The 17,617-nt window shown below is 35.0% G+C and overlaps 3 protein-coding genes across 11 annotated transcripts in view; all 3 read left to right on the top strand.

The window, feature by feature from the left end:
- CACYBP (calcyclin binding protein) overlaps window positions 1-17,617 on the top strand; it is a 753,822-nt gene that overhangs the window by 181,743 nt on the left and 554,462 nt on the right. The gene's annotated exons all lie outside the window — the stretch shown is intronic.
- RABGAP1L (RAB GTPase activating protein 1 like) overlaps window positions 1-17,617 on the top strand; it is a 790,617-nt gene that overhangs the window by 234,504 nt on the left and 538,496 nt on the right. The window lies entirely within an intron of this gene.
- The window catches only part of GPR52 (G protein-coupled receptor 52), a 65,971-nt gene continuing 49,539 nt past the window's right edge, over window positions 1,186-17,617 (top strand). The window contains exon 1 of the mRNA XM_050767261.1: window positions 1,186-17,617. This exon is cut by the window's right edge and continues 37,082 nt beyond it. The gene's annotated coding sequence lies outside the window, so the exon portion shown is untranslated.

The raw sequence follows: 17,617 nt of genomic DNA, 5'->3' as shown, positions 1-17,617 counted from the left end.
ATAACTTTTTAATATTACCTTCATTTTCGTATTATGGAATTAGAGTAGGATTATACTGTTTTGAAGAAAGAAGTTAGAGGTTATTGTTGAGCGTAGATCATTTCATGGCTTACATGGTTTACTTTTTAAAAATGTAAGACAATGTTAGTCAAACAACACTCAATACTAGATTTCACTGAGAGTCAGAGAATTGCTTAATTATACGACTGCTCTGTTCTTTGTCATCACCTTGTGTAGTTTGGTAGGCATTAATCAGTAATAAAATCAGTACTTGCTTGGGCATGGTGGCTCATGCTTGTAATCTCAACACTTCTGAAAGCCAAGGCAGGAAGATCTCTTGAGTCCAGGAGTTAAAGACCCTGTCTGTACAAAAAATACAAAAATTATCTGGGTGTGGTGCCACATGCCTATAGTTACAGATACTCGGGAGGCTGAGGTGGGAAGATCACTTGAGCCCAGGAGGCTGTAATGAGCTGTGATTGTGCCATTTCCCATTTTAAATGACAAAACCCACAATTACTTTTGCACCAACCTAATCTCATATTTTCAAGAGCCTGGGATTACACTCCTGTATTCCAATTTCATAATAATTTTATTGATGTTAGCACATATTTCTGGAACATATTTAATTTATGTTTCATTGGGTAATATGGTGTGGTGAGTTTTCTCTAGGGATTTTGCTTTGTCTTTTATTTACTTTTCCATTTAAATTTATGAAATTTATGTTTAGATGTGTTTACTATTGATTAGGGCTGAGGTGAAAAAAGGGATAGGCAGCTGATTCCCATGAGGCAGATATCAAAAGTCTGTCTTCCTGCCTCTTGCCCCAACATGTTACACATTTCTGCACATGTTTTGGTAACAGTTCCATTTTGTAGCCTCTTATTTGATTGCTTCATGAATCTGTTTCTCATTATCTTCTTTCATCTTTGTGTCTTTGTTTTTTTTTTTTTTGTCTCTCCATTATGTCTTCAATTTTCTTTTTTACTTGCCTCCGTTTCTTAATTGTCCAAAATGTAGAGTTGACTCTTGAAGAATGCAGGGGTTAGCGGCCGGCTTCCACGTCAAGGCAGTTGAAAAATTGTGTATAACCTTTTGCTCCCCCCAACCTAACTACTAATAGCCTATTGTTGAGTGGAAGCCTTACCAATAACATAGACAGTTAACATGTATCTTATATTATGCATAATATAAGTGCTGATGTAGCTGCATTGACAGCTTCATGAATTTCCTCTTTAATTATTATTATTATCATTATTTTTTACTATGGTCCTTTTGCTGGATTCATTTATCTCAAAGTGGTGGACCTCCACAGCTGCAGACTTCAATCTGTGGTACTTATTCAGAATTCAGCTTTTTCTTGTAATGTGACTTTTCTGTGCTTCTTGAAAGCACTTTCAGCTTCACTAGTGGCACTTCATATGGGTCCCATGGTGTTATTCAAGTTTTATGGTATTGCACTAAACAATGAGAAATACGTGATCACTTTTTACAACAATAAAATGTATTGGAGAGATGAACTGCTCACATGGAGATGATTAGCATTACCCAGCATTTCAAGCAGATATACTCACCACAATAGCAACCTGAGATGGGGTTGAAAATTTTGCAGTTGCGTAGTATGTACTACATTTAACTTTATGTAGTTTTGATGTAATACTGCATCTTTATGTTTGTTTTTTGTTTTTCAAATTTTATTTTAGATTCAGGGGGTACATATACAGTTTTGTTACCTGAATGTATTGTATGATGCTGAAATTTTGGGTGTGAATGATCCTGTCATTCGAGTACCGAGCATAGTACCCAGTACTTAGTTTTTCAACCCTTGTCTCTTTCCTGCTTCTGTTAGTCTCCATTGTCTGTTGTTGCCATCTTTATGTCCGTGAGTACCCAATGTTTATCTCCCACTCATAAGTGAGAACATATGGTACTTGGTTTTCTGTTTTTATGTTAATTTGGTTAGGATAATGGCCTTCAGCTGCATCCACGTTGCTGCATAGGACATGATTTCATTCTTTTCTGTGACTGCATAGTATTCTATGGTGTATATGTACCACATTTTCTTTTTCCAATCCACTGTTGATGGGCACTTGGGTTGACTCCATGTCTTTGCTATTGTGAATAGTGCTGCAGTGAACATGCGAACATGTGTCTTTTCGATAGAAATATTTGTTTTCTTTTGGGTATATACCCAGTAATAGGATTGCTGGGTTGAACTGGGTAGAATGGTAGTTATTTGAGAAATCTCTAAAGTGCATTCCACAGTGGCTGTAATAATTTACATTCCCACCAGCAGTGTCTACGTGTTAATTCCCCTTTCTCTGTAGCCTTGCCAGCATCTGTTGTTTTTTTGACTTTTTAGTAATAACCATTTTGACTAGTATGAGATAGTTTCTCATTGTGGTTTTGATTTGCCTTTCTCAAATTAGTGATGTTGAGCATTTTTCATGTTTGTTGGCTGCTTGTTTGTCTTCTTTTGAGAAGTGTCTCTTCATATCTTTTGCCTGCTCTTTAATGGTGTTATTTGTTTTGTGCTTGTTGAATTTTTTAAGTTCCTTATAGATTCTGAATTTTAGACCTTTGTCAGATACATAGTTTCTGAATATGTTCTCCTATTTTGTAGGTTTTCTATTTACTCTGTTGATGGTTTCTTTTCCTGTGCAGAAGCTCTTCAGTTTAATTAGGTTTCACTTGTTAATTTCTGTTTTCTTGCAATTGTTTTTGAGGGCTTAGTCATAAATTATTGTTGCGGGAAGTCAGGGATCCCGAATGGAGGGACCGGCTGGAGCTGCAGCAGAGGAACATAAATTGTGAAGATTTCATTTTAATATGGACATATATCAGTTCCCCAAATTAATACTTTAATAATTTCTTATGCCTGTCTTTACTGCAGTCTTTGAACATAAATTGTGAAGATTTCATGGACATTTATCAGTTCCCAAATGATACTCTTATAATTTCTTACTCCTGTCTTAATCTCTTAATCCTGTTATCTTTGTAAGCTGAGGATGTACGTCACCTCAGGACCACTATAATTGTATCTAACTGTACAAATTGATTGTAAAACGTGTGTTTGAACAGTATGAAATCAGTGCACCTTGAAAAAGAACAGAATAACAGCAATTTTCAGGGAACAAGGGAAGACAACCATAAGGTCTGACTGTCTGCAGGATCAGGCAGAATTGAGCCGTATTTTTCTTCTTGCAGAGAGCCTATAAATGGATGTGCAAGTAGGGAAGATATCACTGAATTCTTTTCCTAGCAAGGAGATTTAATAATTAAGACCTTGGGAAAGGAATGCGTTCCTGCGGGGGAGGTCTATAAATGGCTGCTCTGGGAGTGTCTGTCTTGTGCTGTTGAAATAAGGACTGAAATACGCCCTGGTCTCCTGCAGTACCCTCAGGCTTACTAGGTTTGGGAAACCCCACCCTCGTAAATTTGAGGTCAGACCGGTTCTCTGCTCTCAAATCCTGTTTTCTGTTGTTTAAAATGTTTATCAAGACAATACATGCACAACTGAGCATAGACCCTTATCAGGAGTTTTTGATTTTGCCCTTTGCCTTGTGATCTTTGCTTTGCCCTTTGCCTTGTGATCTGTATTGGCTGCAGAAGCATGTGATCTTTGTTCTCCTTTTTGCCTTTTGAAGCATGCGATCTTTGTGACCTACTCCCTGTTTGTATATCCCCTCCCCTTTTGAAGTCTTTAATAAAAACCTGCTGGTTTTGCGGCTCAGGTGGGCATCACGATCCTACCGATACGTGATGTTACCCCTGGAGGCCCAGCTGTAAAATTCCTCTCTTGGTACTCTTTCTCTTTATTTCTCAGACCAGCCAACACTTAGGGAAAATAGAAAGTACCTACGGTGAAATATTGGGAGCAGGTTCTCCTGATAAATTATTTCCCAAGGCTGATATCCGGAATGGTGTTCCCTAGGTTTTCTTCCAGATTTTTATTGTTTGAGGTCTTACATTTAATTTATTTATTATTTTTTGGAGACGGAGTCTCACTCGTCGCCCATGCTGGAGTGCAGTGGCACAATCTCGGCTCACTGCAAGCTCTGCCTCCTGGGTTCACATCATTCTCCTGCCTCAGCCTCCCGAGTAGCTGGGACTACAGGCACCTGCCACTATGCCCAGCTAATTTTTTTGTATTTTTAGTAGAGACGGGGTTTCACCATGTTAGCCAGGATGGTCTCGATCTCCTGACCTCGTGCTCTACCCGCCTCGGCCTCCCAAAGTGCTGGGATTACAGGCACGAGCCACCGTGCCTGGCTGAGGTCTTACATTTAAAATTTTAATTCATCTTGAGTTAATTTTTGTATATGGTGACAGATAAGGGTCCAGTTTCTTTCTTTAGCGTATGGCTAGCCAGCTATCCCGTAATAGCAGGGATAATGTGTGGCTAAGTCTTTTCACCATTTATTGAATAGGGAGTCCTTTCCCTATTGCTTATTTTTGTTGACTTTGTTGAGGATCAGATGGCTATAGGTGTGTGGCTTTATTTCTGGGTTCTTTATTTTGTTGGTTTATGTATCCGTGTTTGTACCAATTATCATGTTGTTTTGGTTCCTGTAGCCTTATATATAATAGGAAGTCAGGTAATGTGATGCCTTCAGCTTTATTCTTTTTGCTTAGAATGCTTTGGCTATTTGGGCCCTTTTTTGGTTCCATATGAATTTTAGAATAGTTTTTTTCTAGTTCTTTGAAAACTAATGTTGGTAGTTAAATAGAAATAGCATTCAATCTCTTGCTTTCTTTGGGCAGTGTGGCCAGTTTAATGAAATCGATTCTTCCAATCCATGATCATGGAATTTTTTTTATTTGTTTCTCTCATTTCAGATTTATTTGAGCAATGTTTTGTAGTTCTCCTTGTAGAAATCTTTTACCTCCTTGTTTAGATGTATTCCTAGGTATATTTTTGTGTGTGTGTGTGGCTAATTGTGGGATTGTGTTCTTGATTTGGCTCTCAGCTTCAACGGTATTGCTATATAGAAATGCTACTGATTTTTGTATGCTGATTTTGTATCTTAAAACTTTTCTGAAGTCATTTATCAGTTCCAGGAGCCTTCTGACAGAGTCTTCAGGGTTTTCTAGTATAGGATCACATCATCAGTGAAGATAGATCATTTGACTTCTTCTTTTCCAATTTGGATGCCTTTCTTTCTCTTGCCTGATTACTCTGGCTAGGACTTCCATTACTATGTTGAATAGGAGTGATGAGAGTGGGCATCCTTGTCTCGTTCATTCTCAAGGGGAATGCTTTCAGTTTTTACCTGTTTAGTATGATGTTTGCTGTGGGTTTGTCATAAATGGTTCCTGTTATTTTGAGGTATGTTCCTTTGATTCCTAGTTTCTTGCATTTTTATCATGAAGGGGTGATGGATTTTTATCAAAAGCTTTTTTCACATCTATTGAGATGACCACATGGCTTTTGTTTTTGTTTTTGATTCTGTTTATGTGTTCATTCAAATTTATTAAATTTTTGATATGCTGTTGAATTTGGTTTGTTAGTATTTTGTTGGGGATTTTTCCATCTATATTCACTAGGGATATTGGGCTATAGTTTTCTGTTTCTTTTGTGTCTTTGCCAGGTTTTGGTATCAGGTTGATGCTGACTCTGATTTTATTTACTTCAAAGTATTTTTAAATTTCTGCCTTAATTTCATTGTTTACCCAAAAGTCATTCAGGAGCTGGTCATTTAATTTCTATGTAACTGTGTGATTTTGAGAGAGCTTTTTGATACTGATTTCTATTTGTATTCCACTCTGATCCAAGAGTATGGTTTGTAGACTTTTAAAAAAATATATTGAGACTCATATTGTTGCTGAGCATGTGATTGATCTTGTTGTATGTTCTCTGTGTAGATGAGAAAGATATATATTCTGTGGTTGATGGGTAGAGTATCCTGTAGATGTTTATTAGGTCCAATTGGACAGATGTCAAGTTTAAGTTCAGGATTTCTTTGTTAGTTTTCTGCTTTGATGATGTGTCTAATGCTGTCAGTGGGGTGTTGAAGTTCCCCACTATGACTGTGTGGCTAAGTCTTTTCGTAGGAATAGACATACTTGTTTATACCCCAAACTTGGGCGTGTATATATTTAAGATAGTTAAGTCTTCTTGTTGAATTGAACTCTTTATCATTATGTAATACCTTTATATTTGTTCACTTTTACTTTTGTTGGCCTAAAGTCTGTTTTATCTAATACAAGAATAGCCACCCTTGCCCATTTATGTTTTCCATTTGCATGGTAGATCTTCCTCCATCCCTTTATGTTGAGGCTTTGGGTGTTATTATGCGTGAGATGGGTCTCTTGAAGACAGCAGATGTATGGATCTTTTTATCCAACTTGTGACTCTGTGCCTTTTAAGTGGGGTATTTCGACTATTTACACTCAACATTAATATTGATAATGTGAGATTTCGATGCTATCATAAAGTTGTTAGCTGGTTGCTTTGTAGTTTCTATTGTGTTGTTTCCTGATAGAGTCTGTGGGCTATGTATTTAAGTGTGTTTTTGAGTAGGAGGTATCTTTCCTTTGATTCCATGTATAGAAATATCTTAAGGATCCCTTGTAGGACTGGTTTAGTGGTAATGAATTCCCTTAGCACTTGCTTGTCTGGAAAAGGTTTTATTTCTCTTTTGCTTATGAAGCTTAGTTTGGCAGAATATGAAATTCTTAGTTGGATTTTTTTTTCTTTAAGAATGCTGAAAATAGGCCCCAATCTTTCCTGGCTTGTAATGTTTCTGATGAGAAGTCTACTGTTAGCCTGATGGGATTCCCTTTGTACGTGATCTGACCTTTCTCTCTAGCTGTCTTTGAAATTTGTTTCTTTAGCATTAAGCTTGGATAGTCTTGTGACTATATAACCTGGTGATGTTCATTTTGTGCAGTATCTCACATATGTTCTCTAGATTTTTTGTATCTGGATGTCTACCTCTCTAGCAAGATTAGGGAAGTTTTCTTGAATTATTCACTCAAATATATTTTTCAGGTTGTTTACTTTTTCTCTTTTCTCAGGAATGCCAGTAATTCATAGATGTGGTCATTTTACATAATCCTATTTTTATCAAAGACTTTGTTCATTTTTAAAAATTCTTTTTTCTTTATTTTTGTTGACTGTATTAGTTCAAAACACTGGTCTTCAAGCTTTGAGATTCTTTCCTCGGCTTGGTCTCTTCTGTTGCTAATACTTTCAATTGTATTTTGAAATTCCTTAAGTGAATTTTTAAATGACCGAAGCTCTCACTGATTTATTTTTAAAGATATTCTCTCTTCTCTTATTTCCTGGCTTGCTTTAGACGTTTCTTTGTGTCGATTTTCAACCTTGTCTTGGATCTCATTGAGCTTCCTTGCAATCCATGCTTTGAATTCTTTCTGTCATTTCTGGGTTTCCATTTTAGTTGGAGACCATTGCTTGACAGCTCTAAGACAATCCTTTGGTAGTGCCACTACATTGAGATTTTTCATGGTGTCAGAATTCTTGTAGTGGTTCCTTCTCATCTGAAGACACTGGCACTTCTAATTTTTGTCACTATTTTTTCGCAGATAGGATTTTTTTCTTTCTTCATTTTCCTATAATGTTATTTTATTATTTCTGCACCCCCCCCACCACCTACCCTTTCTCTATGGGTGAGACTGCAGAGAATTCTGGTTAGGGTCTTTTGGCTTTGCTTCTATAGCCCTATGCTCTTCTTTGGGCAGGTTTTATATGGGGCTGTGCAGTTTAATGTACAAGCCAGTAGATGGTGCTAGGCGGCCAATGCAGTTGGGTATATATTTGATTCTTACTTATTTTCAGAAGCTCTCTGTTGTGTCAGGCAGTGTACTGATTCTTTGAATGCACAGTGGTCTGAGCTCCCTGCTTAGCTACCATAGGACAGATGCCATGAAGGGAAGAGCTAGACCAGCACATCTGCCCACACGTCCCCTGACGGCAGGCACTTAAATTTCTCTCAACTGTGAATGGCACCATGTATGGTCTGTGTTTGTATATGTACGTTTTTATAAATTATAATTTTTAACGATAGATTTGTATATTTTTATGGCAGTGAATTATAACAGACTAGTAGTTACATATATTTCATGCATCCATGAGATAACTTTTTCTTAATTTTTTTGATATTTCTAGGCCACACGGTTTGCATGTTTTTCATGTTATCACAGATCTTCAAAAAATTTTCCAATAATAGTTTTTGAAAAAAATCCACATGTACTTGGATGCATTTATTTCAAACCCATGTTGTTCAGGGGTCAACTGTAGTTCTGAAAAGTGATATTCATTATGTGTTGTTTTTTATTTGCTGGATTTTACTTTCCCTTTCAGTTTCTCAGATTAGTCTGCTTTTCAGTTGTATGACTTTTAGTTGGTTTTTAAATTGACAGGATAGTGGGCTATGTCATCACAGAGAAACTGTGTTCTTTCGTTGTACTTTATATGCCCAGAGCCTGGTACTAGCCCTTAATAAATAAGCATTGAATGACTATATGAATTAAACTTAGTGCTCCATGATATTTTTTAAAAGGAGAAGTTAATTTTCTATGGCACTGTGATTGAAGAATTTGATTTTGATTTGAAGTTATATAAATTTTGGTAGAAAACTTTTAAGTTATATACAATAGCTAATTAATTGAAGTCTTACTTTTTTTCACCACATTTAATGAGTAGTTCCTAGGGACCAGATGCAAACTAGTTTTTTTTTCACTATAATTACTTCATTTTACTTATTACTTATGAAATAGAAACGTAGTTGCTAATATGCACACCTCAAAATATGACCTATCATACATCTATTGAAAACTGGTTTCCTAGTTTTTACTGCCTTTTTCTGTCAAATAGAAAAAAAAATGGAAAAACCATTTAATGGAAAGCCACTGAGTAAATTTAAGATTATTGTTGGTCTTGGAAAAATTCAGTTCTTCTGTGAAATTTCTTGAGCTTCATTAAAAATATTCTGTGTAAATACCATGTTGGGGATATTATTGATACCGTAAAATCTTTTTAGACTTTAAAGCTTTATTCCATAAACTGGCTTGTGATTTAATTAATATATTGTTCTTTTAACGTTATTCATTAGATTGTTTCAAACTATTTCAATTAATTCAATACGTTGCAATGTTAAAATAATAATTATATCATTTTTTTTAGGATTCTTTATTCAGTTCCTTTTTCCCTCTATTAAATCTTTACGTTTTCTAGATTAACAGTTTATAAGTAATACTTCCATTAAACGCACATAATAGACTTCAATTTTCTACATACAAACATTTTTATTCCTAATAAGTGATGAATAGGCTCAGTAAAAGTTGCTAAGAATTTTTTTGTTGCTGGATTGGAATATCATGGATATGCATACTTTTTTTCATAGGAGAGAGCTTTAATTGTTACTGAAGTCAGGATAATTCAGTCACTTTTGCACTTTGAGAAGCTGATCTCTGACATGTTTATGAAAACTGCTTAATCTTTTAATAGGTGACAGATTTTTTGAAGACAGCATCGTGACGCTTCTACCTTGATACCTGCAAAAATGATGTGAAAAGGAACAGTTTTCATTTTTCTTTTTATATCTTCAGTTCTGGTGTGAAGTAGCATGGCAATTTTGGATTGAAAGCTTATCTTAATTTTTCTACCCATCTGTCTAGTTGGTATTTAGATATTCTAAGTAAGGCTCCATTTCTTCATAGGGATTCTTTAATCGATGTTACTGTAGCTTGCTTTCTTTACTTTCCAGGGACCTCAGATCTTATTTTCAAAGCTCAAGTATTTGCAGGGGTGATTTGGGTATGTTCACACAATTTTTGACTCATTCAGTCCTATGAATTTGACCTTGGATTCAAAATGCTTATTGATCTTTATTTTATATTATTTAAAATCAAGATTTTCTGCATAAACTATACCAGAACCTTAAATTAAGTACTTAAGGAATATCCCTAGATAATTTACATATACATATATCTACATACTTTTTTTTTTTCCTGTTTGGCCTGATTATATGTCTCTTGCTGTAAGCTGCAGTTTTTCCAACTCACTTCTGCTGTGACAGACCGTATCCCATTTGGAGAAAAAATAGATTGAGCTTAATACTAGGAAAAAGATTATGCTTAACTATTACTATGAAGAGAATAGTTGTTCATCCCAGTGGCACACTGTAGTCTTGTATTAAGTGTTCTGGGACTAATTAATCAGGAAACAACTCTTACTGAAAAGGAAACTGCTCATCAGCTGCCTGCTTGGGCTATTCCATAGAAACAAACTGTAGACCTGGCTACTTGGACTCCATCTTGTAGCATCATTGTTTAACTGCTTATGTCCCAATTAAAAGAAGTAATTTAAGGATTTTTAGCAGAGCTTATTTTGTAGTGATAAACTGTAATATTAAATTAATATTAAAGGACTTGTTGAGTGTAAATTAACATAAAAACAATAATATTGGGCTAGAATATTTTGGTCAATCTGGAAGGTTTCTTCTAATCTTACCACATTTTAAATCCTGGAACAAGTCATGCTGCTTAAATATAATCCTAGTAGATAGCATTTGAGTGTGTATGTAAATATATATAAACAAACGTGTTTGTCATGCAAGATGAAAATTTAAAAATGTAACTATTAGTGAGTTATTTGAAGTACATCATATTGACATTTATGTTAACTTACTAGTTTATTTGACTTAACTAAAGTCTTAGAGAATTACTGTATAAGAGAGTATTTTAACTTAACAAGAGTATGTGCATTACATATGTGTTATATGTGTTATTTCCCAAGCTGGTTTGTGTTTGTAAGATGATTATTGTATCTAGGGTTTGAGGTGTTTCTTAATTTACCAAATGGGAATTGATTATAAATTATTAATGAGAATTTTATAATTGTTCTTGATGTTGCTTTTGTTAATTTTACCTTTTCCTTTTTGATATTTAACCTAATACATATACACTATCACAAGTTAATTAGTTTCTAAAATAAGCAAGTAGTTGGATGAATTAGGAAGGTTTTTGGCATTACTTTCAATGGCAAAAACCGCAATTACTTTTGCACCAACCTAGTAAGAACTGGAAAGCTATTCTCAGTGAAGACTGGAATTGTAACTTACTCTTCTTGTATCCTTCCCACCATTCTGTCCCCAACCACCGACACATAATGCACATACTCTGAGCATATTTTTATAAAGCCAATCTGAATTGTGGCCTTTTGGGGATTTATTCTGTGCTATTGTAATATTTCAAATCAGTTATAGTTTAAGGTGCTAAATCTTGTACAAATGATGCTGCAATATAGTCTAATGTTTACAGACTTCATGGCACTCTTAGGTAGGGCAAACAATCTTGTGAATGTTGGGGGTAGTTGCTTTTTAATAGGTATTTGCAGTTCTATTGGCTTGTTTGTTTAAACAAAGGAAGAAAGTTATTAAATGCCCAACTTATTTTATATGTGATGCATCTGACGGAAACAAGACAGTATCTTGAACCAGAACAGTGTTAAAGCCATGGGTTTTATTCAGGTTTTATATCTCTGGGCTTATTTTTTTTAATAGTTTGTTTTAAACTTTGGGTATATAGATTTGTATTAATTGCTATAACTTAATTACTCAAGTGCTCACCTTACTGGAAGTGTTGTTGTGTGTGTATTTAACACAGTCATTTTAAGAATCACATATTAATTTATTTTTGTGACTCATTAGTGGACTATATTGATTTCAAATAATAATATTACAGTTAACACAGAAGTCTAAAAGCTTAATTACCCAGCCCAAGTCAAATAGAAAATGTGTTTTAGAACTGGAAATACAAATGGGAGTTACTAATAGTTTATCTGTGATTTCTAACTCTTTTTTTAATGTTTTCCACTGAACATTACTTGAAGCATAATATTATAGAGAATTTTTTTATATTGTGATAAAATTGCAAGCTTATCAAAGTTTCCATTAATAGTATTTCCACAGACTAAACACTAAGAGGCAACTTATTGGCTCTCCAGAGGTGAAATTTTGAATGCTGAGGCATGACCGCACATATGCAGAACTTGTTTTGCTTTTTGGTTGTGTTGCTTACCGATGCTTAGTACCTGTCTTCCTTGGTGTACATGAGGCAATGGATGAAAGCTGTACATCACTCCAAAATGATGCTGCACTGATTCCAGTTTGATACTTGAATTACCTCCTTTCCTAAGGTAACATGTCATGTTCAGTTTCAGTGTGGTAGTAGATATTATTTCCACAGATATTGTTTATGGAACTCAATGTAGAATGATTTTTTACCATATAAGAGGAAAAATTATCTTGTTGCTAAATTCTATCCAGTTTGGACCAGTTCAGTGGTGTCTTAAGTCACTGGATAATTCTTGAATGTAAGGTTCCTGTGATGGCACATTAATGCTTTGATAGAATGGTTACAGTTAAATGATGATGATGTCTTTTTATCCTGGATAGAGATACTCTGTAAGAATGCCTGCAGCAGTGGGGTGTCATTGAAATTTGAGGGAAACGCATGTCTTACCTTGGTGATCTTAAAGGTTCTTTAAGGATTCTATGATGCTTCAGGGCCACTCCAAGCAATTTTTAATGAGTCCTTAGTCTCATGAAAATATGGCAGGAAAATGATATGCCAACATTTTGTCATTTTAATCCTGTGTAGCGTCTAAATTTTGGAATACAGGCCGGGTGCAGTGGTTCATGCCTATAATCCCACCACTTTGGGAGGCTGAGGCAGGTGGATTATTTGAGGTCAGGAGTTCAAGACCAGCCTGGCCAATATGCTGAAACCCTGTCTCTACTAAAATGCAAAAATTAGCCAGGTGTGGTGGCGTGCACCTGTAATCCCAGCTGCTTAGGAGGCTGAGGCAGGAGAATCGCTTGAACCTAGGAGGCAGAGGTTGCAGTGAGCCGAGATTGTGCCACTGCACTCCAGCCTGGGCAACAGAGTGAGACGCCTTCGCTAAATAAATAATTAAGAATGCAATCTAAGGTACCAATTCCATATCTCCCTTCATTCAAGTCTTGATTTAATGATTAGAGCACTTAGTTTTTGATAATCTATTCTTGGTTTATTTATATTCAGTTTTAATTTTACTGCTACCTTTTATTTGTCAGAAACATTACCTAGGACAGATCTCAAAATTTAATGTGCATTAAAACCACCTACGGATCTTGTTAAAATGCAAATTCAGTAGGTCTGGGATAGAACTTGGGATTCTCATTTTGAACAGGTTATCAGGCGATGTCAACACTACTACTAGTTATGGATCTCACTTTGAACCAAGGGTCTAGATCATCGACTGTAAACTCTAGAATGTTTCTAAAATATTTTTTGGATTATTATTAGCTCAGTGAATTCATGAGATTATTTCTCGCTCAGTTTAGTTTTAAGAAAATAAATAGTCTAAAAATTTACACTATATCTTACTATTTTCTATAAAACAGTTTTTGAAATTTTCTGTAACTATGGTTTGCTTTCATCGTAATAGAGAGTTCATGGCATAATTTGTTACTCTAAAAAGATGGACAGATAATATAATTTAAAACTTAAAATAGTTACAGTTCACTATCAAAAGAATATTATGTAAATAAATATAAAATGAACTATGAAAGTGGGCTAAAGATACTTGCCTTATAAGGTTTAAGTTATTTTTTCTTAATTTATGCTTTATGTAACAACTAAATCATCTGACATTTGTCTTTTATGTGATGTGAAAGTAGGAAGAAAAGTCAGAGAATCAAAGAAGTAGAAGATGATTCTTCTGAATTTTTTTTCTCTCGGGTTTTGGCTGTCCACTTTCATTTTTGATTCAGGCTTCTTTAACTTTTCACATGTATAGAGGCATTTAGATTTTCCATTTGAGCCCAAGAAACAAGAATTAGATTTTACTTCTTGAATCTTCATTCTTATACTATTAATATTCAACACAGTTAAAACCATAATACATTTTACTTCCTAGGAAGATAAGTTTTGTTTCCCATTCCTTCTCTCGGGTTATACTAAGAGAAGAGGGCTTTAATGAAAAAGCCAACCACATTAATTTAAAATGTTCTATCATGGAGCTAGTAGTTTAACACAGAGTTTAAGGTTCTTAGAGGCCCAACCTCCTTGGTTTTTTTTTTTTTTTTTTTTTTTTTTAATGGATAGAGATGTAACCAGAAAGCTAGAAAGGTATTGTGACAAACAGCCCTCTGGGAAAACTGGCCAGTGTTTTTGCTATGGAAATGTAGTGGCACATACTAAAAGCTTTGACTCAGCCTCTTTATTTGCACGATCTTTTAGAAATCATTCCCAAGAAGAAAGAGAGTTAAGATGTTATTCATGATATAGTTGATTACTGACATTGAGATAATGATATGAATCTTGAACATACAATTTGCTAATCTAGATTATTGACTTAGAGAACATTAGGTTGAATGTTAACTAATTTAATTTGTTGGGGTGCTTTTTAAATGACATTCATCATTTAAGACATCTCTAGTATTATTCTAAATTATCAAGAGAGTTTATAAACTAGCCTTTAACATCATTCCTAATATGCATTCCTAATATGCTGCTTAGTTTTGTTTGAGTATGCAGTGTGGATTCAGGTTTTATAGGACGTGAAGCTTATATAATTTGGAGGCAACAGCTCTTTAAGGACAAGAACCTTTTGTGGGTGTGGGTGCAAATTTTACAAAAGTATTTAATGATGTGAATGTGTTTCTAGGGACCCTTCTAGGACAGAATGAAGATAAGCTAAGCTTCATCTTCTGCTACTATCACAAACTGAGATGATACTTCATATTTTTTTTATGTTGAAGGATAGTCCACTGTGTTTGGAAAGAGCATAGGCTTATGTTACAACTGGGATTCAAACATGGGCTTTCTCCATCTTCTTTGCTACTGTTAGAGTCTTAGGTACATCTTTTTCCTAGGCAACAACAGCTTTCAAAATGGTATTCACATTTCCATCTTTGTTTTTTTACACACTCCTTCCCTATAGCCTGTTCTCTACAGTGCAGCCAAAGAACCCTTTTTAAAAACGTTTCAGTGACATATTCAGGATGTAGAATAAAATCCAGATTTTTTACTATTTTCAGTGTTCTTCATTCATTCCTAAAGATCTGAGTTTCTCTCTGCTGTCATTTCTCTTGAGCCTGAAATAATTTTTTTTAGCACTTCTTATGGTTCAGGTCTGTTGGTGAAAACTTCTCTTAGTTTTCCTTTATTTGAACATGTCTTTATTTTGCCTTTATTCTTTATTCTTGCAGGGTGTTTTCACTGGACTGCTGGGTTGACAGTTTTTGCTTTCAGCATTTTGAAAACGTTCTGCTGCCCTCTGGTCTTCATACTTTCTGATGAAAGTTTGTGATTTTTGTTTGTTTGTTTGTTTTGTTTGTTTTTGTTTTTGAGACGGAGTCTCACTCTGTTGCCCAGGCTGGAGTATGGTGGCACGATCTCGGCTCCCTGCAAACTCTGCATCCCGGGTTCAAGCAATTCTCCTGCCTCAACCTCCTGAGTAGCTGGGATTACAGGCATGTGCCACCACGCCCAGTTAATTTTGTATTTTTAGTAGAGACAGGGTTTCGCCATGTTGGCCAGGGTGGTCTCAAACTCCTGACCTCAGGTGATCTGCCTGCCTTAGCTTCTTAGAGTGCTGGGATTACAAGTGTGAGCTAACATGCCCAGCCTCTAGTGAAAGTTTATTATCATTCCAGGATTGGTTTCATAGGCATGTGACCTATGTGATTGCATAGGGACCTGTACTTAGAAAGATCTTGTGTTTCATTAAATGTTCCGCTATTGCTGTCTTGATATGCTTAATGACTTTTGAACAAGGGCCCTGTATTTTCATTTTGCACTGATTCTGTGGTTTCTTCTATTTTATATATATTATACATGAAGCAATCCAGAAATTCTTCTCTGCCTATTGGGTAAGAATTGTCTTGTATCTAGGCTACCTGTGCTTGATTAATAGGGATCATCAAGATTTAAGTAGATTTTTTTTAAACATTCCACCAACTTCCAAAAACAGTTTTTAGGAATAGAAAATACAATTTATAATAATAAGAATACTCATTTATATTTCATAGACATTTATAGTTTATCAGGTTATTTCCAAATACTTTCTGATTTTATCCTTATAAAAGCCTTATTAGTTAGACCATTAATAAATTCTATCCCCTTTTATTGATATGCAGATACAGGCCCAAGAGAAGTTATATGAATTAATCTTAAATCAGTCGGGTAACCATTCTTCTCTGATTAAAACCTAGTTTAAGATTTTTTTTTTCTCTGGCTGGGTGTGGTGGCTAATGCCTATAATCCCAGCACTTTGGGAGACCGAGGAGGGCAGATCACCTGAGGTCAGGAGTTTGAGAGCAGCTTGGCCAACATGGTGAAACCCTGTCTCTACTAAACATACAAAAATTAGCTGATGTGATGGCACACATCTGTAATCCCAGCTACTTGGGAGACTCAGGCACGAGAATCGCTTGAACCTGGGAGGTGGAGGTTGCAGTGAGCCGAGATCAAGCCACCGCACTCTAGCTTGGGTGATAGAGTGAGATTCTATCTAAAAAAAAAAAAAAAGATTTTTTTTTTCTTGAACCATTATAGCTAAAAATAGTGAATAGTGGCATTTTTTAGCACACTTTATAATTTTTTTCCCAAAATGTTTCATAAATATAATCTCATTTAACCTTTCAGTTAGCCATCTGATATAAGCAGTATCGTCGTTGTATTTCCCTTTTTTGAAATGAAAAAAACCTCAAGGTACAAAATATTATTTGTATGGGTTACTTAAGTAATAATGTAAGATCTAAAGCTGTAGCCCAAATCTCTAACTGTAAATTCTGTGTCCATTTTTTTAATACTGTACTATTTTTTGTTGTTTAGAGATGAATTCAACAATATACAATATACGTTTATTGTCAGCTCACCAATATTTTTACCTTGTGTCTTTAGACTGCATCTGATGTAGGAAGCACTCAACACTTTATTGAATCAACAAATAATGAATGTAAAAAATATCTTTTGGCAACGTCTGATGTCCTTTGGACTTTTACTTCTTTTTTCTCTTCTGGAAAATGTACTATGAGTAAAACTGCCTTATCTCTAATCTCAAAATGAACTGCATAATATTTCCAAAATGCCATATACCTGTATTTTGAATTATGAATCAACTAATAAAAAAAATTAAAAGACTTCTGGGCCAAAAGGGCATTTAAATGCTAAGTAATATGCCTTGGGATGAAAACACATTATAAATATTTACATTTAACCAATTTTTTATAAACCCTTTTGGAGGTCTTTTGAAGGTTTCTTTGTTTGCTTCTTCCTAGCTCCCTTTCTCCCTCCCTTCTTTCCTCCCTTTCTTATAGGGAATGCTATTCTGTAAAAGCTATATTCTATCTTCTGCCAAACCCTCAAATCTAATTTTGGAACAACAACTTCTGTAGGTAATTTAAGTACAGAAGATAGATTTAATGTTCATTTTACTTTTGATTTATATATGACATCTGTTTGGAACCAAATTTTCTCTGTTTTTAGAAACAGAGAAAAAAATTATTTTGGGATATGTAGGCCAGAGGCAAATGATCTGACAAGTTAGCCCCCTTGTTTCTAAAGGAAAAATTACCACAGTTTTTATAAGAGTGGTATAAAG

This window comes from Macaca thibetana, chromosome 1, assembly GCF_024542745.1.
Source record: "Macaca thibetana thibetana isolate TM-01 chromosome 1, ASM2454274v1, whole genome shotgun sequence".
Classification (NCBI taxonomy): Eukaryota; Metazoa; Chordata; class Mammalia; order Primates; family Cercopithecidae; genus Macaca; species Macaca thibetana.
Note: the sequence above shows the minus strand (reverse complement) of the source record. Positions and strands in the feature narration are given on the sequence as shown.